This window comes from Notothenia rossii (assembly GCF_949606895.1).
Source record: "Notothenia rossii genome assembly, chromosome: 5".
In the NCBI taxonomy this organism is placed as follows: Eukaryota; Metazoa; Chordata; class Actinopteri; order Perciformes; family Nototheniidae; genus Notothenia; species Notothenia rossii.
The window spans coordinates 83,081,867-83,105,625 of NC_136903.1; the positions used below are offsets into that span (position 1 = coordinate 83,081,867).

General features: G+C 43.0%; 1 protein-coding gene across 6 annotated transcripts in view; it reads left to right on the plus strand.

Moving 5' to 3' along the window:
* tafa1b (TAFA chemokine like family member 1b) overlaps window positions 1-23,759 on the plus strand; it is a 115,574-nt gene that overhangs the window by 71,698 nt on the left and 20,117 nt on the right. The gene's annotated exons all lie outside the window — the stretch shown is intronic.

A 23,759-nucleotide genomic window follows, 5' to 3' on the forward strand; every position in this document is an offset into this window, starting at 1 on the left:
CCATTTCATCTCTCATTGTGTTGTGAGACTGTCCCACAGCTCGGTCTCAGCGATGCCAACTGCTGGGAGGAAAGCCTCCTGCCGAGAGCTGTCTATTGGCTGCCACTCTGAGACAAGATTTCAGGCAAAACATAAAATGGGCCATTTTGCATAATGCTAATTCTTTTCTGCAGGAGATTTTTTTTATAAACGTCTTGGATCAGTATTGAAATCAAACCCTCATTAAAAGCTACGACTTTCAGCCTTTGGACATTGGTGCCTCTGTTATTGTGGCAGTGCCTCTGAATTCAGCTGCTAGAACATTGTCAAACTTGCCATTTAGTGTTTGAATTCCAGTCGCTTTATTTCACTTCAATTTAAACATGGGATATTATACTTTTGTCACCACTGCAGGTGATCTCCCATAGGGGAAAGGATGTTATTAATAATGAATCAACCGACTGTCGGGACCTTTTATACTGCGGCAGCATTTCTTGCATTACTTTCGGTTATCTTTTAGTTATTTTAGTTGACTCCTTACCTGCAGAAAATGAGTCACATGTGAGTTAATCGTGCCAAAAAAACGGAATAGTACGAAGAAGTGTGTTTTCTAGGGAGCATTTGTGTGTTTATATTTGTGTGTGCTAATTGCCGCAGTGAAAGGGCAGATTTCTTTGCAGCCAGGAGCTTATCCCTGCAACATGATAACTAAATCAGAACTAAAAAGGGTCACCAACTTGAGACCTTCATTATACCACAGCCCCATGCAAATGAACCACACTGGCAAATTCAAGTGTTATAAAAAAAAAAAAGGAAAAGGTTAGAAGGGGCCCCCGTCCACCTGTCTCTGAGACGTCCTTTTCCAAGGTGAGCTCCCCAGCGCCGTCATAATTGAAAATTACGTATTTTCCGCGGTATAATTAAAGGGTGACTTTTGAACTCAAATGAGACCTCAGTTGCATATTAAGAGATGAGAGGTCTCGGATCTACTCTCACACACACAGAAATGAACAGTGAAGCGCACACAAATACCGATGACAAGTTAACAAACGGTGACATCTTCTTAATTATCACCCTCCCTAAGTCGTTAAATAACAGCCTCCTGCATCACCTTTTGATTTCTACAGCACATAAATTCAACGAATATCATTTATTTTGAATTAATGATCAGATAGCACCATGAAGGTGGTGGTAAGAGGCTCTGCTGCATTTCAGGGACTTGTTCTTTGAGTTCTGTTTGAGAACATTTAAAAAAACGTTGTTCCTCTGTGTGACTTTAATGAAAGCCATATCTATTTAAAACACCCTATTTCTGTAGGACAAACAGTTAAGGCTTCACCATGGATATTTTCACAAGCTTTCATTTTCTGGACAGGCGCACAAAGGGTCCCCGCTCTGCAGCTTAATTGAAACAGATTAGTCAGGGAAAGGCTTCCGGACCAACTTTTAAAAGTACTCACAAAGTCATATTATTTTCATTTGCTGACCACTTGCCACCTAATGTCTCCGTTCCAATTATCTCACTCTGCAGAAAAGTGTGAAATACTTCTATTACTTTCACTCTTATAGATTGTTAATGAATTAAAGTGGGGGATAGTTTGATATGTGGAACAGAGAGAGAAAAATGCCGCGAGCATTTTCCCATTCCAACAAATGGAATCATCAATGGGGTTTGTTTAGTATAAATCTTTTAGCAATGTTAATATAAATATGATTAATGATTATGGATGCAGCCCTTTTTATTCATACATAATTACCCATTACTTTGAAAGGGCTCTCTTAAATCATTCATCTCATTTCCGATAGATTGATTTATATTGCTTTTTAAATCTTTATTGGCCAAGTTAAAATCTCTTATTGTACACAAAATAACTAATCGGGTTTGATCAAAATGCCTCTAAAGTCATACTTTTACTCACTGGAATATTGAGTTCGCCCCTGCGTTTAGTTACATGTTTGTGGCTATAATGGTGGATGGACTGCAGTTTAGCAATAGCAACATTTAACCTCACACCCTCACATTAATCCCTTTACACAAACTGGGAGGGGATTGTTATGCGGGATGCTTTGAGCTCAGCAGTGGTTTAAATTGATTAGCACGCAGTGTCTCCAACAACCAGAGAGGAGGTCTGCATTTAAAAAAAATCACAACAGCTCTTAATCTTGGCCCTGAACGAGGGCAGAGCCGAGGCAATCAATAGCATTAGAATGTAGTTCTTAGCCCCACTTATCTTTGTCTCTTTCTGTAATATAAGGAGTGGTGAGAACACGAGTCTTAAATAGGCTCAGCGCATGATTCAGGCCAGATGTCAGCGAGCTATATGGTGATGTCAGGAAATATGGTCCGGCCCGGGGAGCGCTTAGCGAAACAGCGGCCATTCAACCGAGTATCCCAACTGGCTGCTTCAGAGATTGAGTGAAAACTTTTGATATCGACTGGATTTTGGACCAAAGTCTTTTTCCTGCCGCTCAACCTTATTCACAGACTGCATGGGAAATATTTCAATGACATATTACACTTCATTTTGTATCTCTCGCCTCTGTCCACTGCTGTATATAGCCGCCTGCGCACCAAGGATAAATCACTTCCAGCCAGCTTATTACATGAAATGAAGGAATTCATCATGGTGACAGTCCGCCGTTGCGAGGCGTTGGCTCTGATTTATCTGGGAGAAATTGATTGATTCATTAACACTGAGTGAACAGTGCTTTGCAGCGGGGGCAGCGCAGCTTACCTTGCCGCATGCCGCTGTACGTGTTGTAGGAACACATCTGTGGTTTGGGGGTCTTAGCTGGGGCGTCCACTGTATCAGCATACGCAAGTTCCTAAGTGGCCAGCTCAGCTCATTACCTAGCCCGTCTAGTCAGTGGTCCACACGCTGGGAGAAGAAACGGAGCACTCTTTAATTAGTTCTTCTATGTCTTCCTGCGTAATGGAGAATACCTTATAAAATGACAAGGCGTTATTATTTAACAGAGCTTTCCTCAGAGACATGGCAACGTAAAGAGCACAGTACAAGGCTGAATTACTTCGGCTCGCTCGGCTAACACTGAGTTATATATGACAGTTATGAATGACCTTTACAGTACTGCATATGCAACGATCAATAGTTAAAGCTATGCTTGAGTGAGTTGAGAAATGTGTTAACTTTCTATGTGCGTGCACACTAATGAGGAAACTGTGTCATTCCAAAGACTGCGGTTTTCTTAAATACAGGACAGGAACAATGGGTGCTTAAGGAGAGATTTGACGGATTATTTTAAATGCGTAAAGTAGAGTTTTTTTCTCTCTACTCCTTTAGTAGCACAAAGTCCTTCCATTTAATCGCATTAGTGATTAAGTGTTGATCTTAATTCCTGGCAGCCAGATTGATCATCAATTGTTTTGCGATTTAAATTCTTCAGGTATCCCTAAGAGAATGACCCATATTCACGATTGTTTTTATCTCTTAAATCAAGAGCACAAAGATACAGCGGGAAAGTTTTTCCGCGTCCTCTAAGAAAAGTTTTAGCAGCATGTTGTGACAGGGTCAGCGAGAGACCTAGTCTTGATGAAGAAAGGAGAGAAAGGAATGTGCCTTGTAAAGAGTTATATAAAGAGACACAACAGTATGGCGGGCTTGCTGGCTGGCAACCTGTTCCATCTGTCTGTTTATCTCACTTCGTTTTCCTCAGTCTTTTTTCGTCTTGTTCATCTGCCGCTCACATGGGGCTCAGCTGAAGATTATATTATAGAACGGTTGATAGATTTTAGGATAAATGAATTCACCATTAAATTGATTTAGATGTTCAGTTGGAACACTAGCAGAAACATTAGGAGTGATGTTGATGCCAGATTTCTAAATGGTATTCCTAAATTTCATATTTGTAAAAACCTTTTTACACTAGGGACAAGAGGAAACCAGCCTTTCCCTGTTGAGATTGTTCCAACCAGAAAATGTTTGGTGTTTTTAGCTCCTGGCATTAGTCAACCAGCTGGCCCACTACTTTGGTTCAGCCTGAAATATGTGGCAGACAGATTTCCATGAACTCTTTGTTTTTATGCAAAACTAATGACTTTTCCTTCAACCTCAGCTCCACTTTGTTTGTAGTGCTAATTAGCATGGCTTGTGTAGGCGTCTCAAAAGTGCGGCTGCTCTTTTGGTTTACGTATGTGCGCCAGTGCAAAGTGCAAAAGGGCTAGGGAATCGGAGTGTGTGATGATTAATACATACACTTTCAGCCAGACACATCTCTGGGCTCATCGCTCTGAAACAGCTGCGCCAATCACAGGGAAGCATGACAACAATACCTGAACAAAGGAACACACAAATCATATGGTGTCTGTATGGTGCAGAGCGACACCGCGTGAACACACAGGACCACAAACTGCAACCAGAAGCAGATGGGGTCCTTTTTTCATTTAATTTGGACAATGATGATGAAAATAAGTAATACAAATCTTAATATGATTGAATGTATACAAAAATGTGTTTTTAATTCTCCTCTGTCACATAATAAATGGTCCCATCGTATTGCCAATAGTGATATAACAACATTTGCACCCCTAAGTATTTAAAAAATGAAACTTTGAATGCTGCTTTTTGCTAAATAAAGTTGGAAAGGAGGCACAAACAAATAAGATTTATGAGTTGTCATAATCCAACCCGTACTTTATAAACATTAACAAGATAAAACGGACGCGTCATATACCTGCGTAAGTGTGTGTGATTATTTTATACCAGCTCTGGGTCATTTGCATGTGATTTTAATCAAGATAAACACAGTTGTCGTGTGTAGTCGCACACTTTTATTGGCCATGACATAAGTGTATTAACTAGAGTAATTGCCAAGATCTAATAACTGTGACATCATAGCAACAAGGAAAGAAACACATTTACCGTTACAAATACACATCATGGCCAAAACTATGACTGAAAAAACCCAGGTCATATAAAACCTTGATTTCCTTTTTAATATTTCTCTTGGTTCAGAGTAAAAGAGGCATTTCTGCTGCAATACATTGATAATACTGTAGGAACATTTAATTATGTACATTTTGAGCAAGAGGTTTTATTGCTCTCACGTTACAAACCCCCTGCTTACAAAGGTTTAGGCATCAAAACAACTAGGAAAGATTAAGGGAACAAATGTGTTTAGGTTCAAAATAACTGCCAAAGAAGTTGCATTAGGGGAGAATTAAGTCATAATTATGGTTGGAATAAATAAATAAATAAGTGGATAATGACATACAAATACTTTGGAACAAGATTTGGGTTAAAAGAAAATAAATGGTGCCTCTGTAGTACGAAAGTTGCAGGACAAATAAGTTCTGGTTTCACAATCATCCCCGAAAGTGGTCTTAAATCCGATGTTTTTGAACACATTCGTCCACTCTTGTGGCAGCTTCCAACTCCATGGTTCAACATTTCTTGGAGAATACAAGTTGATTTGATCAGATAAACACACATTACAGAGCACTACCTTTCTTCGGTATACTAACGGTGAATGAGAACAGCATGATTTGCCCTCCTTATCTGAGCTCACAGAGGCGTTTTGACCGGAGAGGACATGCTCAGCTCTCATTGTGACGTCAACAAAGATCTGCACTATTCAGAAGGCCATATGCCACAATTTGAAGGTGATTAATTAAATTCAGAATAGAAAAGGCGGGTCTGAAGACATTTCTATCTTGAATAGAGTTGGCATCTGCCTCAGCCACAGCAACTCTGAAAAAGAAAGATAGGAGACCTTTTAAACGCATTTCAACAAGCATGCTTTTGTACGCAGCTGAATGAGTCTGTCTGGTTCAAAACACACACAACAGTTTACTGCTGCAAAATGCCATCGGTTGTGAAAATGGATAAATAATGGCGCTCTTCCAGAAAGGTCTGTGAAGATAAACATAGAAGTGTCACAGTACAGTAACAACTGGGGATTTACTCTGGTTGTTGTGATCAACCATCTGTTGCTGCGTCTTGAGAGCTGCACTCTAATTGGATTTGTGTGCAAGAAGCAGCTGGCAAATATTGTTATTGCATTTTCCTCTGTTTAGAGTCCATAGGTGTTGACAGTTCAGAACAATAATGTGAAAACTAATGTACAAATTACCCCCATGATGAAATTAATCAAAAATGTACTTCTTTGCAGCAGTGTCGAGCAAAAGACTTTGAATACAATTACTTGCCATTAAGTGGTGTTATTTGCACCATGCTAAACGCCTCATTTGTAAAACAGACTAACCTGCTATAATTGGATGTAATGTGTGTGTGTGTGTGCTCACATCCTTAACACACACTGAATAGTTTTCTAACCGTACTCTTTACGTTTGGTCTCCATGTTCAGCCTAGTCTCATAAAATGCAGTGCATTCATGCTTTGAAACTATATTGTTTTATATGTTTCGAGAGAAAACCAAACTTTTGCTGGACTACATTTGATTTTGAAACATCACAAATCCATTTCTAACAGAGGTCTGGAATAGGGGGGAGGATGTTGTCGGGGACTTTCACCCAGGAGACAGTGTTCATGTCCCACGTCAAACCAAAAACCAATGTTGATTTATTTTAAATAAGAAGGATTTCTATGGAAGATGAAGTACCTATTTCTACATAATGTAACAAATACATTTAAGCATGATTGATTTTTTTTTGCTGTACATTGATATTTAATTTAATATTCCATTCCTTACACACTTAATAATATCCTGCTTTATATATGTTTTACAGTAAATTGGTATTTCAACATGTATGGTTTTTTACTTTTTTAATGTTATTTCTATTTACGTTTTGAATTGTTTATTTCTAGTCTTTTAATTTCTCTAATGTAAATGCCTTGCTGCTGCAACGCAAACATTTCCCAAATTGAGATTAATAAAGTGCATCTTATCTTAAACTTATTTTGAAGCCTTACCACAGCCACGTAGCTTTGTTGAGTTTTATTTCAATATTAATATACAACAAGAACCGTGTTTTAAGTGTGGGACCGTCATCCAGGAGAAAGTACATCCCAAGAAACGTAATTGAGAATACAGTTCAGCTGATGGGAACACATTCCTGTAAGAGACACCGTTTCCATATTGCCATGCATTCCTCCCAACGCTATGCATGTTTCTTTGTTTGTTGGACAAAGGTGCATTTTTACCGCAACAGCTGACGCCCAATGACCTCTGGTCAGTGAGCTGGGGTAATGAGCGCCCTTGCATGGTGAGACCTGACCTCTCTGAACATGTCACACAGTGCAGTTCAGAGGCTATACCTCCCTCCTTCACTCCACTGCTGGAGAAGTCTTTAATGAGGGAGAAACCTGAGACATGAGAAAGGGAAGGCAGGCAGCGAGAAAAGTGAAATGGAGACATTCGAAGACAAGTATTAGTGAAAGATACCGCTGCAGCTTCTGTGTGTCCGTGTGCATGTGTGTGTGAGACACAGAGGAGTTGATGAGTCTCTAACAAGCGGCTTCATCAGACTGAGGAATGAGCTGCCAAGCCGGATCTTTCTTTTGACCTACCTTGGAGAGCGATGGATGGACAGATGGGGGGGGGTGGTGAATGGAGGGAGACATAACAGAGAGAAATAGGGAGAGCATCTACTGAAGTGCTGTGCAGAGGCTCCTTTCTTCATCGCCTGTCAAGGCAGCTCTTCAGTCTGCCAGGAGACAATCACTTATCTTCCAGCTCAGATCCCACAGTCACGACTTAGAGCACCACCAGTACACAGGCAATGACCAGGGAAATGATGCAGCAGATATGATGGATAAAGAGCATACACACGGCGACTGCTGCTTTTGGCACTGTACCAGCCATATCTCTTCCCCAGTGGATGTGTTAGGGGGAGGGGGGTTATTGAGAGCACAATATATGGATGAAAGGTAGACACCAGCGTGGAAAAGTAGTTGAGGTGGACTTTTTATGTACCTGAAAATTGTATTTAACCTTATTTTTCTTCCTGTATAAAATATTCTCTAAATGTCAACACTATTCAGTTTTGCCAATACAGTATATGTATTTTTCTTTGAAGGGAGATTTTCTCTGATTCTTGCTCTCTCTCTCTCCATCACAGAGCTCTGTGAATGCATAGCTGTGGCATTAGTATGCACACGGAGTTCAGTCACACTTTGATGTGCAGCCACATGATTTCACAGTCCACCCTGGTGACGCAGATCAAATTTACAGGTATGTCGAGGCAAGGCTGATGACGAGATTCAGGTTTCCATTTCGTCTCTACTAAACGGTTTCACAGCTACCAGACAATTTAAAGCCAAAAGGTACATGAACTGTTTGTGTGTTCACTGTAAATGTGCATTAGAGTATCATGAGGCAGTTGGTAAATGCAAGGGAAACTATTTTTAAACATTTCATTCACTCTGTCTGTATTTCTTTGCAAAGAGTCCTCTTAAGAGGGAGAATGACCTTGAGAATCAGTGTGGGCACGAGTTCAAAACAAAGTCATGATTCTAATCTTTGTAATTAATGGGTCTGAGCCTGTGTCATTCATTACGGCTGGTATTTAATCTGGTAGATGGGGGGATAGTTTCTGTGACTGAATCGTGGCATATTTCAATGCATGATTGATTCCTCTCTGCAGAGGATTGCTATGGAAGATGAAGTAATCACTCTCAGTCAGAAAAAAGAAAAGAGTGAAAAAGTTCAGGCTTTTTCTTTTCTCCGAGCTCCAGCATTCAGCACGTCAATTGAGCGTGTTCCCAATGTTGCGTTTGATAGGAAACCACAGGAAGCTTTGAAAAGGTTTGATTGCACTTTTATCTCTGCACAGAGAAAACAGGCGAAACATATAAAAACACTCTTAATAAACACTGCCGGAATGTAAAAGTGCCCGATCAAACAGATGTCAAGGGTGAGGAAAGTTTGTTGCCGTCTTTATCGCTGCGGGGATGTGGGATAGAGGCTCGTTAACGATAAACTCGTCAATCATTTTTGTAACGAATCATCTCGCACTGCTCTGGTACAGGACGTGGTTCATTTTTCTCTGTTGTGTTCTCGACAATAGGAACAGATGAGACTGAGACTCTTCTCCCACTTGTGTTACCACATCAAGATGTTATCAACGGCTTAAAAGCTTATCAAGCCGACAGTAATGATATTGAGTGACTGAATTGTGTGTTTTGATGGATATCGCTGTGAGTAATCTGATGCCAAATTGTGTTCCAGTTCTCATATTGTTCCGATTTTAGAGTCTGCAAATAACTGCGCTCCCCTTCTCTTCTCATTCCCCTCTACCACCCCCGACCACCACCACCACCGCCCATCTCTCGTCTCGCTTATAGTCATTTGTCATAGCTATGATTCTTTCCCACAGGTGAAGAAATGGACCGAAAACCCATTTTAGTGCTCTGTCACACAGAAATAGATTATCATTGTCCGATGTCTATTTTGCCACTAGTTAATCTGTTGTGCATTGTGTACTGGGCTGCATTTCCAAAGGTCTCCATTCTGCTCTCTGATAGGATTGAAACCCGTTTCTAAAGGTATCTGCAGCGCTTTATGAGGGGGATAATTAGCTTCTACGGTAAAGAAACACCACTGAGGATGGTTAGAAGACACCTCATCGAATTACTTTTCACAAGGTCTCTGGGTACATTTACGGGTAATCATGTTCTGGGAAGTATAAAAAGGCTCTCACTTTTTTAATGTGCTGTGCTGTAAAATAAAAGTTTGTACGACGTGTGGTCCGACCCAGTTGAAAGGCAAGTGCTTATATCGGTTGTTTGTATGTTCAAATGGCTGTAAAACGTTATCACTTTAAACCGATTTGCATGTATCCCTTTCTGCAGGGCATTGGTAGAGTTGCACTTTGTACCGCAGGATTAGGGAACATTTACACCCAGTACATTTTAAAAGCAGATCCGATGTGTGTGTTATTGTGTTGTTGGAATAATCGGAATAATGTTCCTGACTCGTTAAATTCCCTTGACTCCAGTCAAGTAAGAACAACAACTCAGAAACAGACTCTCAAGCTCAAAGCAAAGAAATACAACACAACCTTTGTAGCATCCATGTTGCATTCCAATTAACAACCTAAAACACGTGACCATAATGTTACAGCTCTGCTCCATTCGTTTTTGGTTAATCCAGCATTAGGAATACCTGACATGACATTTGGATTGATGCTACGACATATCAAATACGTTAATTTCCGAACAAATTGTCCTACATTGATGACCTATACAGGCAGACATAACAAAGTGGTGACTACATTGTTGGAAACACTTAACCAAAAAATCGAATTGTTGACAAATAAAGATAATTTGTATTTAAGACTGCTAACTCAGACTGCAAGGAATCTGGGTGTGACCCTAGATAACAAACTGTCCTTCACTGCAAACATCGCTGCTACAACCCGATGCTGCAGATACACTCTTTACAACATCAGGAGGATACGTCCCCAGCTGACCCAGAAAGCGACGCAGGTTCTGGTCCAGGCTCTCGTCATCTCACGCCTAGAACACTGCAACTCCCTCCTGGCTGGTCTACCTGCATGTGCCATCCGACCTCTGCAGCTCATCCAGAATGCAGCGGCTCGTCTGGTATTCAACCTTCCTAAATTCTCCCACACCACGCCGCTCCTCCGCTCCCTTCACTGGCTTCCGGTAACTGCTAGAATCCACTTCAAGACACTGGTACTTGCGTAACATGCTGCGAATGGATCTGGCCCTTCCTACATCCAGGACATGGTTAAACCATACACCCCATCACGTGCACTCCGCTCTGCTTCAGCCAAACAGCTCGCTGCACCCGCACTGCGAGGGGGACCCAAGTTCCCATCAGCAAAAACACGTGGGTTTGCTATCCTGGTTCCAAAATGGTGGAATGAGCTCCCCATTGAAATCAGGACAGCAGAAAGCTTACACATCTTCCGGGGGAGACTGAAAACTCCTCTCTTTCGACTCCACTTCGAGCGATAGAACTATTAACAAAGCACTTGTATACTAATAAAGGACTGGCTTATCTAAAGCCAGTTGAGTAGCACTTGAAATGTTTTAGCTCTATGAAACCTGATGTACTTATGATTCTGTTTTCTTCAAGTTTGTATCTTGTTGGTCGAACGCACTTATTGTAAGTCGCTTTGGATAAAAGCATCAGCTAAATGCAACGTAATGTAATGACAAAAAAAATACCCCTTGTGTAAACTAAATACTGTGAAAAAACAAAACTGCATATTTCCAATTGAGAACATGTTCACCAATGAAATGAGGGCATCCTAATCACAAATGGTGGTTATCTCAGTGGAATAACCGTCATGTCCTTTATCTGACTCACGGATTAATCTAATGATGAAAAAAATGTGATTCAAGTGATTTCTTTAGGGTGACCTATCATATAATAGACAGGTATTAAAAGATATGGCTGTTGAAAGATCATGTGGACTAAAATGACTTCAGTCAGGATGAATTATAGCTATTTTTGACAGCTTTACGCTCCTGTCCTGTCCACAACAAAACACTTGTCCTTGTCGCTATCTAGACCAAGGTCGACGGCTTAATGCCACATCTGACATCGTTATTCTGCATTGTCAAACAGGAGCTAAGTGTTTAGCACATCGATTTTTCTCCCTTTTTACTCTTGCTCACATTGATCATCATGCGGAAGTCAGTCTTTGGAAAAGTGATCAATGCTCTGGCATATAATTACCATCTCAGGAATGCGTCATTTAAAAGCCAATATAGGTTTTAATGCGGTGCTTAGTCGAAAGCTCTGTCAGGCACATGACACTGGACCTAGAGAGAGAATCCAGGCAGTGAATCGTAGGACATGTGCAAGAGCTGTACGCTTTTGTCAATAGATTCTAACTGTTTGACAGGACACACTTGCTCGAGACCAGACTGCTTTGGGACCACAAGGGGCCTCAAGCAGTTGCTTTGCAAGGCAGGGCCACTTTTTTTTACACATTTGTTGGCGCATTTGTAATAACAACTGAGTTATTTGTTTGTACAGACAATGTCTTTTAGGATGCTGATTGTTCTTGCAACCAATAAATAAATAAACAGGAGAGAACATTGAAAGACAAACATGAGCTTCATGCTTTAATGCGCACAGGCAGCATTAAACACACCAACATGCCAGTGGGACCATGGATTTAAGCTTATTAACATGTATTGCTTATGGGGCCCAGTTATGCAAAATCATGCAACTCCCTGATTGCTGGGCTTTAAAGAGAGCGGACAGATTATTTGCGCAGTAAAGTGTCCTCTCTCTACATCCACTGGCCTACTCTGGCTATTTTTGCATGCATCCATAATTTGATGTTAAGTGCCTGCTGATGCATTATGCATATTAGATAATGCATTGTGTGTAATTCAGACAGTCCTCGCCTGAACCTCAAGCGACATCGTTCCAGACCCCAAACGCAGAAGTACGGCGTGATCGCTGGAGGATACAGCCACCGTGTTCTCGGGGTCACACCACCTCCACCGCGATCTTCTGTTCCACACAATTTTCGAAATAGACCTTCGACCAGACATAATCTCTGATGGATTGTACTCCATAACCCTACAGTATATGGCATTGTAAGCCCTTTTCAGAACTTTTCCCATTCATTTTAAGAAGAGGTGAACTGAAACTCATGGTCTCTATTCAAGCCATTCTCCAGGGCTCACAGCACAGCTCCAATTGTTTCCGACCCGGGAATGTCACTTTTTGAAGGCTGCTCTATGCCGCCGTTCAAAAAGTCAGTTTTGTGATTTTGAATGGACAATTTAGTTTCTCATTTCACCATCCGACTCTCATTTAGAGTGAGCAGTGACCTGTGTCATATGGACATTGGATAGAGGTCAGGCACTGCCAACTGTGCTGCAGGGTGCAGTAAAACACAAAGACGTGCGGTCACACCTGCACGCCTGGATCCAATGGTTTTGTTCGGGCACACACCAGAAGAGAGGAATAAAGAAAAAAGTGATAAATAGGAATTTGTTGACTCTTTATACGAGTGTGACAGCACATGATAAATGATGTGTAATAGTGTTTCTGGCACGGCACTACACTATTCCTGGCTTTACCCTCCTATCGTGAAAGTAAGATAAGCAGGATGTAAGTGAAGGGACACGAGCCATCTCTCCACTCTACTGCAGCTTTTTATTTTGATACCACATTTAAAATGCAGCCGGGCTTGTCTCCATACAAGATCAAACTGTCATGTATATAAAAGAGCGCTAAACAAAGTTATCCTTACACCTGAAAGACCACAGAAGTAGGTTACTTCCTGCATATATTTACCATAATCACCCTCTTTTCCCATTCATCTCGAGGGTAACTTCTCAGAACTTTTAATGTGTTTTCTCCAAAGCTGTGTTTTTTAGTTTTTTGCTACCTGCCAGATATTACATTTCATTGCTTTTCTGAACAACCGTGAGGGTAATAAAAGCTTGAATTGACATTTAAGCTATAATGGTTGTCAACTGCCCCTCTATTCACCAGCTTCAGCTTGGCAGTGGGTCTTCTTGCTGCGAGTCCATGACACGGCGAGTTATATGCCAAGGCATTACAGAGCCCTTCTTAATCCGGTTTGTCGCGCTGCTCCCTCTGGACGGGGGTCATTTCATGGTTCTGAACTGGTATTGATGGAGCCTTGGTAAATGAGGCACGCTGCACTCGTTAACTTTAATAACCATAAAGATGTGAGCATTGGAGTCATACAGGCCCACAAGAGGAAACCCATACAGGTGATTAAGAATCGACCAGGGCCGAGGCCAGCAGCACCTCGCATTTAGTATTCCTAGTAATGGAATTACCTGTTGAAGTTGTCAAGACTATTACCACCAATGGTACAATTGCTGCACTTTACTTTTCCTTTTCAGTAAACTAGAGCCTATTTCCAAGTCTCCATGCATGAATAATACATTTTAAAAGTAAAGATTGTCCTCTTTTATGTATTTTCTTGCCTCATTTATGAACCCCATTCAGATTATAGACTATAAAGATTTGTTCTTGGTTGTCCTTTTCGTACACATCACTGCACAATGTATAACCAACTTAAATGGCCTTCATTAAATGTAAGAAGACACACGCATTGGCTTCAGCTGATATTTAAATGCATTTATCTTAACTATCCCCCTTATTTAAAGCAGTATTTTGTACCCTACTCGCCAAATCATCAAGTTAGACACTGTCCAGATTTATTTCTCTGTCCCCTCTGCAAAAAAATCTATTGGCAGAAGAGCGTTCATTTTCAAAGCCCCAACAGACTGGAATACTTGACCTGCTGCTATTACATCTCTTGCATACGGAGCCCTGGAGGGTTCATAGAGAGAAAAATAAATAAAACGTGGCCACGTTTTACTAAAGCGTGCGCACGAGTTACTAAAGCGTGCGCACGAGTTAATAAAGCGTGCGCACGAGTTAATAAAGCGTAGCCTCGTTTTGTGTGTGTGCGCGCGCACGTGTGTGTGTGTGTGTTTGTGTGGGGGGCGTTTGGGTGGGGGGCGGCATTTGTTTATGATAGTATCGTTCGTTCCGGTGTACTCCGGCAGGACTATCACATCGAGATTAAGATTAAACGAATTTCTTTCACTTGGGAATACACATATAACTATGGAGAACCAGATTTGTGTAAATTACTGTTCGTGGTCATTTGAAAACAAATGCCGGTGGTGTCGGACACACACAAACACACCGAGCACGCACACAGAGCGGAGCTGAGCGTGCACACACACACACACACACACACACACACACACACACACACACACACACACACACACACACACACACACACACCATGCGCCCCGGTGACAGGACATCTCCTTCATAAAACGAGGCGGAATACTGGTGTGTGTGGTTAAACGTAGCAGCCTCGATCTCTATTCAGCGGTTCTAATGAAGGGAAACACAATGAAGTAAACAGTAAAAGGCACAGCTCTTTGCAGCTGGTGCTGCTCTTCTCAGATTCTGCTGAGTTACACGTTACTGCCTCCAGAGCCCTGTACTACGGAGCCAGTTCAACAGACCCTGGATATGTTCGATTTACCCGGCTTAACTAGCCCTAACAAACGCAATGTCGATAAGCGGTCCTGCGAAGCTGGTTATCAACTCAGTAAATCAACCAGGGTTTCTCTGACGTTCACGTGAAAGGGACGGGGTTAGCAACATTTGACCAATCACAAACATGGAGACGCGTGCTGACAGCGCAGTGTCATACTTCATGAATGAATAGTGTAAATAGCGAATCCTGCTTCGTAGCACAGGCCACTGGTGCCGCAGAGATTTCATAAAGTGAAGGAGGTTTTCCTTCTATAAAACAGCTGTGGGCAGCATATACTGTGAGTCACGGACAGGAATCCCTCAATATAAATAAAACAAGGCCAAGCTTTATTAACTCGTGCGCACGCTTTATTAAATCGTGCGCACGCTTTATTAAATCGTGCGCACGCTTTAGTTATTAAATCGTGCGCACGCTTTAGTAACTCGTGCGCACGCTTTAGTAACTCGTGCGCACGCTTTAGTAAAACGTGGCCACGTTTTATTTATTTTTCTCTCTATGAACCCTCCAGGGCTCCGTACTTGCATCATTGGGTATGTTTAAACATGCATTATCATCTCACTTTCAACTGGTCGGCACTTGTTATTGATGAAACTGATTTGCTCGACTGTCTCAAATTGTTATGATTGTGTGTATTACTTGAATTTTACTTAACAGACTGTACATGGTTTGTCTTGTGTGTCATGTTTTTCTTTTTGTTTATGTCTGTAAGTTGTTATTGTCGGGACCCCCTTGAAAACGAGATGGTGCTTCTCAAGCGGTTTATCCCAATAAATAAAATGTCTGTATATATATTATGATTCTGTAAGTTAGAGCCACTGTAGTGGAGCGTCTTTAGTATTCTGTAGGACTAGCTAGATTGAGAGGTGAGCCATACCAGCAGAAGGGAAAAAACATTGATTTGTCTGACTCCAGTATAGCTGCTCAGTAGTTCCTTTCAGTCAGCGTGAGCTCTGGAGTGTCTTTCCCCCCCTCTCCCCCTTTCTTCCTTAGGTTTGAGGTAGCTCTAGGCGCTACTATAGCTGCTACGTATGTCCACTTGTTTGTCTACTCCCATTACTGTGGGTGATGCTGCCTAGGGAGGAAAGTGAAATCCAGGCCAGAGAAGGGCCAGTGAGGAACCAGCCGTCACACTGGCTGAGGTCAGAGAAACCATACGGGTCACTTCAACAGGGTGCTGATGGGCACTTGATAAATGGAGGATCCACCATTGATGCATCAGCGGCACGTGGGTCAAAAGGTTTCTCAGATTGGATAAACAATGGTTAACCAGGCCTGAGATGAATGTGTTTGTTATTCTTGAAGACAGTCTGCTCTGTTCCACTTCAGATGTGTTTGAGTGGTGGATTGTGCAAACTCCTCTGCTAGCCTTGCTCCTCGAGGCTAGCTTTTATTATTCATTGGTGGAAGTCAGTCCTCTGGGAGAAGGCTTCAGAGTTAGAACAAGTGAGCCTTAGTGGACGATTTACTCTCAAAGGCCAGGAGAACTTCAGCGCAGCAAAAAAAAAAGTACTCTGTGTCCAAACCATAACAGGAATGTTATCTCTTCATGTTTATTTTACCAACAGAGAAATCTTTCTTATGTGGAATACACAAAGTTAGTGCCCATGTTAACACCTCCAGGAGGCGCCATGTATAACAGTGTAGCACATACATAGATAAATGCACTATGCATGCGGTGTCTCTCTGCCTTTCCTTATTGTTTGCCACTTCACACATCTCCTCCATTCTCTGTGGTGTGAGGCAAAGAGCATTAGTGCCACGCTCGTGATATTCTCCATCATGGAAATAAAGGGTCTAATTCTGCTCCTCCAGGGATTTCTCTTCACATACTCTTCTTTTTGTTAGCTGGTCACGTTGCAGAAGAACATGGAGTAACTGAGAGTTGTGTCATTTCTGATGAAATATATAAACCGTATCAGTTGCCAGGAGGAAGGATGTTAAAAAGTTGTTCTCTGCCACTGCTTTGAATCCACTCAACGGTGCTTTGTAGCATGTGTAAACATTATCCGAAGTAATCAGGGGGAGTGTTCATGAGGTTTAACTTAATGTTTAAGTAATGAAAAGCTACATTCTGATGAGCTTCATTAAACATATATGCATTGGGACAGCTGCCCCAGAGCCACTTTGATGCTTTTTGCTTCTTGAATCTGATCATAAATAATCAAAAAAACTAATCGGGACAAACAGAATAAGTAGTTTTTTTTCATTTTGGAGTTATCTGACAGCTTTTGAATCGGATACATTTCATTATATTTAAAACTGTGTTTACAAAAAAGGGTCATTTTCAATAACGCAGCTTTTCAAACAGAGAAAAGTTGATAAGACATTCAATTCAACAAACAATCTGCTGCTTAATGAAACTCGAACAGAGGGGATTGAATTGAGTTTTCTGGCGCACAGCACAAAGTCACTTTGTTCACTTGTAAAACTGCGTTTGGCAGCCGCGTGAAACTCGAACAGTCTCGAGTCTCAATTTGTCTTTCAGATGTGTATCATTTTCAGCGATGATTTGAAATGAGGCTGCTTCTCGAATGAGGAACTGTGTCGAATTTACATGTCTGCATTTATTTACTGACAGTGGAGGCTATAATTCTTGTTGCCACGTGAGATGTAAATTGACAATTAGAAGTGTAACGCAAAAGCACCGGGGAACAACAACAAGGAATTTAGAAGAAAGATGGACCGTGGTTGATGCAGCAGCTGCCTGTCTGAAAAAAACAAAACAGGCACTTCAGCATGCTCTCCAGCACTCATTTTCACCTGAGTGTGCACTGATTAAGTTGTTATGACGATTCCTTGAGAGGCTTAAGTTTTCCCGGCTGCTGCGTTACTTCCCTCGGCCATATGTCATTACTTAATAACTGCAGCAGTGTAAGCGAGAGCGCTAAAGACTGTGTGAGGAGGTGACAGAAATGCTTGTTGATGGCAAGCCAGTGATTACTGCTCTTGGCCACTCTGCATAGATTATAGTTGTTGACGCTGAAGCTGAGCCAAGACGGAAAAAGTTGTTTGTCTTTTTGTAGTGACATTGTCATGAGCACCTGCATTTATTTCTGTGTCTAAATGTGCCAGCTGCACTGAGATCAAAAGGTAGTTATAGTTTGTTCTTCACTCGGAGGATGAAAAGAAACCGTCACTTTCATGCCTGCGAGTGTGAAGTCTACAGGCGGATATACTTTTAATGGGTTTATTGCTGTGACCTTGACTTGTGTGGGATGCAGCTCATCGTGGGTTGTAGCTCTTGATGGTGATCTGCATTTACAGATCATTTGCTCCATGGTCAGTAGGCTTGAAACACTGGTTTCCACGCTTCATGTAATAATTCCCTCTTTTGCAGCCAAACAAAGCCTTCAGATACTTTTCTGGGTTAAACTGGGCTAATGAAACACTGACTCTCGCTAAAACTCCCACTATTAACTGAGATAAAAGTAATGGGCTTGCTAAATAGATTTTCCATTAGACTACAACTCATAATATAACACTCTCTCTGGGAGTCCGTGTTACAATGGTACATTCAAAAGGAATAGTTAATGATAAGACAACCAGCCCTATTTTAAGAACGTTACATTCTAGCCAATATTGTACACTTATATAAGTGTAAAACGACAGCAACTTGGCCTTTCTACTCTTTTAAACTCTTCCTCGTCTTTAATATCTCATTGCTCTGCAGAAAATATTCTAATATGAAGTATTACTTTTTATTCTGAGATCATTCTCCCCCATCTTTCTCCACATTTTACAACCATAGCTCATTAACAGCTCCTAATTGGCCGTTGGGCTAAGCTGAGAACAATGAAGCATTGATTTCCTTAAACATAATCACCTCATCCAGTCATTTAATGGCTGCTGTCACTGTGGGCCGCCAAGAGAAAAATGAGCAGCCGGTGGTCCCATCGATGCCCTTCACCTCCCCTCACCAAAGGCTAAAGTGCACATCTACCCACTCCATCTTAGCAGGTTGGTTTAACCCCTTTCGCTGCCTGACAGGCTCTGAGCACTACATCCATCACGTCTCCAGTTGTTTGGATCCTGTGTTGCACCACTATGCACACACAGTTACTGATGAGCACTTTAGCGTTTCAGCATATATTATGCGGTGCCACGGTGTCGTGTGAGTAAATACACACAGTAACAAACTCATATGGACACACACTCATACACAGATAATGGATGGTCATTTACCGAGCTCCTAGCTACCTGAATTAAATTACCTCTTGACCAAGTGGCCATTTGTCGTCTAAGTGGCTCTCGCGACTGGCCCAGTAGAGTCATCACGGAGCCATTTGCCCTGCCCCCTCCTCCAAATACCAGATGGTTGATAGTGATCGCCCATAATGTCCACCTGGCCGATGGCTGGACCTCTCCCCATCACTGATACACTCACAAGCGTGGTCTCTGTGTGTGTTGGGGATCATCCAGAATTCTGATGGCGATGAATAAATGAATCATCATAATAATAATACAAAATATATAATCCGTCTAAATTGCTTATTGCTTAGTATTGAGTCAATGTCACAATGAAAACCACAGACCTATACCCTATGTAACTTTTGACAAGAGAAAAATCCAGTTCAATCAGAGGAAAGGCTGTCTTTTTCCCCAATCTATTCAAACCTTTTATTGAAGGGTTTAAACATCCATCCATCCATCCATCCATCCATCCATCTTCTCCCGCTTATCCGTGGTCGGGTCGCGGAGGTAGCAGTTCCAGCAGAGAGCCCCAAACTTTCTTTTCCCTGGCCACATCAACCAGCTCTGACTGGGGGATCCCAAGGCGCTCCCAGGCCAGAGAAGAGATATAATCCCTCCATCTGGTTCTAGGTCTACCCCTTGGTCTCTTCCCAGCTGGACGTGCCTGGAACACCTCCCTAGGGAGGCGCCCAGGTGGCATCCTAACTAGGTGCCCGAACCACCTCAACTGGCTCCTTTCGACGCGAAGGAGGAGCGGTTCAACTCCGAGTCCCTCCCGGATGACCGAACTTCTCACCTTATCCCTAAGGGAGACACCAGCCACCCTGCGGAGAAAACCCATCTCGGCCGCTTGTACCCGCGATCTCGTTCTTTCGGTCATGACCCATCCTTCATGACCATAGGTGAGGGTAGGAACGAAAATGGCCCGGTAGACAGAGAGCTTTGCCTTTTGGCTCAGCTCCCTTTTCGTCACAACGGTGCGGTAAAGAGACTGCAGTACCGCTCCCGCTGCTCCGATTCTCCGACCCATCTCACGCTCCATTGTTCCCTCACTCGAGAACAAGACCCCGAGATACTTGAACTCCTTCACTTGGGGTAAGGACTCATTCCCTACTTGGAGTGGACAGTCCATCGGTTTCCTGCTGAGAACCATGGCCTCAGATTTGGAGGTGCTGATCCTCATCCCAGCCGCTTCACACTCGGTTGCGAACCGATCCAGTGAGTGCTGAAGGTCGCAGACCGATGAAGCCATCAGAACCACATCATCTGCAAAAAGCAGTGGTGCAATCCTTAGTCCACCGAACTGCAGACCCCCCCCCCCACGACTACGCCTCGAAATCCGATCCATGTATATTACAAACAGGATTGGTGACAAAGCGCAGCCCTGGCGGAGGCCAACCCTCACCTGAAATGGGTCCGACTTACTGCCGAGGACCCGGACACAGCTCTCGCTTTGGGAGTACAGAGATTGGATGGCCCTGAGTAGAGACCCCCTCACCCCATACTCCCGCAGCACCTCCCACAGTGACTCCCTTGGAACCCGGTCATATGCCTTCTCCAAGTCTACAAAACACATGTAGACTGGATAAGCATACTCCCAGGCACCCTCCAGGATCCTTGCGAGAGTAAAAAGCTGATCCGTCGTTCCACGACCAGGACGGAATCCGCATTGTTCCTCCTCAATCTGAGGTTCGACAATCGGCCTGACCCTCCTTTCGAGTACCTTAGAGTAAACTTTCCCGGGGAGGCTGAGTAGTGTGATGCCTCGGTAATTGGCACACACCCTCTGATCCCCCTTTTTGAAAAGGGGAACCACCACTCCGGTCTGCCACTCCTTCGGTTTAAACATCATGTATAAAAATACTTTAACATTGTGTAAAACTTTGCTTAAAAACCTTACTGCAACTACTCCGTCCGACACCTTATGTATCTGAAACGTTGGTATTGTTGACTTGTATGAATGTATGTCGACATCTATCCCTAGTAATGAACTATTATATGTTACAGGGATTAGTTCTCAGAGCAGAAGTTTTTCACTATTTGTTTCTGTAACATTTGTAGCAATACATTGTTATCCAAAACGCTCCTAAGTCCCACAGAAGAAACAAAAAGTCACACATCAGGAGATATTACATTGCAGCGATTTATGTTAGCTGGTGTGCTTACTTACGGCCCCTACACACGGCGGCGTGCGTTGCCGCTTGGCAGTGGGCGTGTCTTGAGCTTGGGGAGTCTACGCGAGCAACGCGACCAACAACCAATCACATGAATCTCTCCTGTCAATTGGATAAAAGGTTTTACATGTCACACTTTATATGATATGACTTTACACATTAATGTCTATGGTGCTATTTTACGCAACATTCCATGCTGGCTAAATACTGTCTATGTCTGCTAGCTGTCCATTCAAACGAAGTACACTGGATATAAACTCCCCAAACAGGCGACAACCTACCAGTTTCACCCACTGTCTCTGCCACCTCCCTCCATGCCTGGCTCCTCCGGTTTGTATCCCGGTAGGTGAACAGGGGCTGATCATAAAGCACCGGGTCATTCCCTACCGCTACGATTATTTTCTCCTCCATTTTTTGGCAAATGAGGAAATTAACTGCGTTCTGGCTCTCCCAGCATACACGCGGTTTGATTGGCTAGCGCTTGTACTGGCAGATTTGCATAAGCGGGATTTGATTGGCTGACGCCTCCGTCGAAGCGTCAAAAGTAGAACATTTTTCTACTTTTGCAGCGAACACCGCGAGAGAAGCTACGCTTTGCTCCCACAATGCAGTTCGGCAAAATGTGACGTCACCCCATTCAAAGTGAATGGACAGAAGCGTTGAAGAGTCAACGCACGCCGCCGTGTGTAGGGGCCGTTACTAAGCAAGTGTTGAATCTAACTGAGGGAATTAAAACCGTATTCGTATTCTGTGATGCAATGTAAAGTCCTCACTTATTCAGTGATCTGCTTTGACTTGAAAGCAAGTCTGCAGGTCTGGAAGCTGTCGGTAAAATATTCAACAAGCCAACACATTGTGGAGTTTGGGGTTTTAGCACACTCAAGGGTTTTCTCCCCTCTCTTTTATAGTCTGTGTTCTGCCTCCTCCGGCTTAGAAATATCCAACAACAAGTGCTGAGAGAGTGACATTAATACTGCACGACAGCACGGTCCAGCAGGACTGCAAATGTTTGCCTTTTAATCCTGGATTCGGAGCCCTTTGGTCTGGCAACGGCAGACAGTGATGGAAATGGGAGAAGAAAACTGTTGCCAAACTTGTCTGGGCTGCTTCAAGCTCACTTCCGTAATTCATGATCCGAGCCGTTTCAAACATTTGCACAATCAACCTAGCTCGGGAAAACACACACCGGTGCTTTTCATGCCATTGGAGGCCAAAGCATAACCACAGAAGGATGTAGCCATTAAACCTTTGTACGGCTGAGCTGAGTGAGGCACAAACCAGATGGAAGGTGGCATTTGGCTGTCTCCCCTTTTTTTGCTCTATCTCTTCTGTGGATCGGAGAGGATTGATTAAAACTATCCTCCTCTCGTCTACTCCCGTCTTCTCCTCTTCTCTCTTCTCCTCTACTTTATCTTTACTCCTCCCTTCACTTTTCTCTCTTTTCCTTTCCTTCCTTTCATTTCCTCTCCTTTCCTTTCTTATATTTTATTTCCTCTCCTCCTCTCCTCTCCTCTCCTCTCCTCTCCTCTCCTCCCCTCTCCTCTCCTCTCCTCTCCTCTCCTCTCCTCCCCTCTCCTCTCCTCTCCTCTGTCCAGAGATGAACTCCAGTTTAATTGTTGGATGCTGGTGTCTGTTGCGGTGGCTGTCAAGGGAAGATAAAGAGTTTTTCCTGGGGCGTATGGAAAGGGGAGAGCGGTGATGGAAGGCCTCTCTGCCGCAGCTCCGCTGGCTGCATTACCCTCACGCTTTATAATTGTGTGAAGGGGGCACTTCCAGGCGCCCCCTCATTACTCACTGGCATGGCCGGTCCCTGGCAGTCAGACACACCTTGTCCTCTAGCTCTCTCTCACCCTGCCGGTCTCACTCATTTCTGGATGTCCCTCCTCTCCATCACCCCCTCGCCCTCCCGTGGGCTATCCACCCTATTGTTATTTTTGACCCAATATCCCGCCATTGGCGCATCTCCTTCTCTTTTCACAGAATCCTTTTGACATCCTCTTTTGTCACAGCGGGACCTTTTGTACAGCATTTGCTCCGACTGATGTCACCTATGCTTTGGAGCTAATGCTTCAGTGTGGTACTGTATGGCCTAAGAATGCATTGGCTTATTGAGTTAGACATCTTAGAATATGGCTGAGGCCTATGACTGCCAGGTCTTTCTTGAAGAAGTGTTAACAACAGTGCATCACTTTTTAATCATATTGACAACATATGGCGAATATTAAGGGTGCAAAGGCCGGCACATGGTGTGATCTTCACCATAGGCTGATTGGTATGGAATGAGTACAGCCAACACTGAATGAGAGGCAATTAGGTGACATAATTGAGATGCCTCGAGGGCCAATTTGTTACACACACTTACAGTGCAAGTGCTCAATGATTGTACTGCAGTGTGCCGCTAATGATATGATGAGGATGGGCTAGTGGAGGTTCCCTAAACC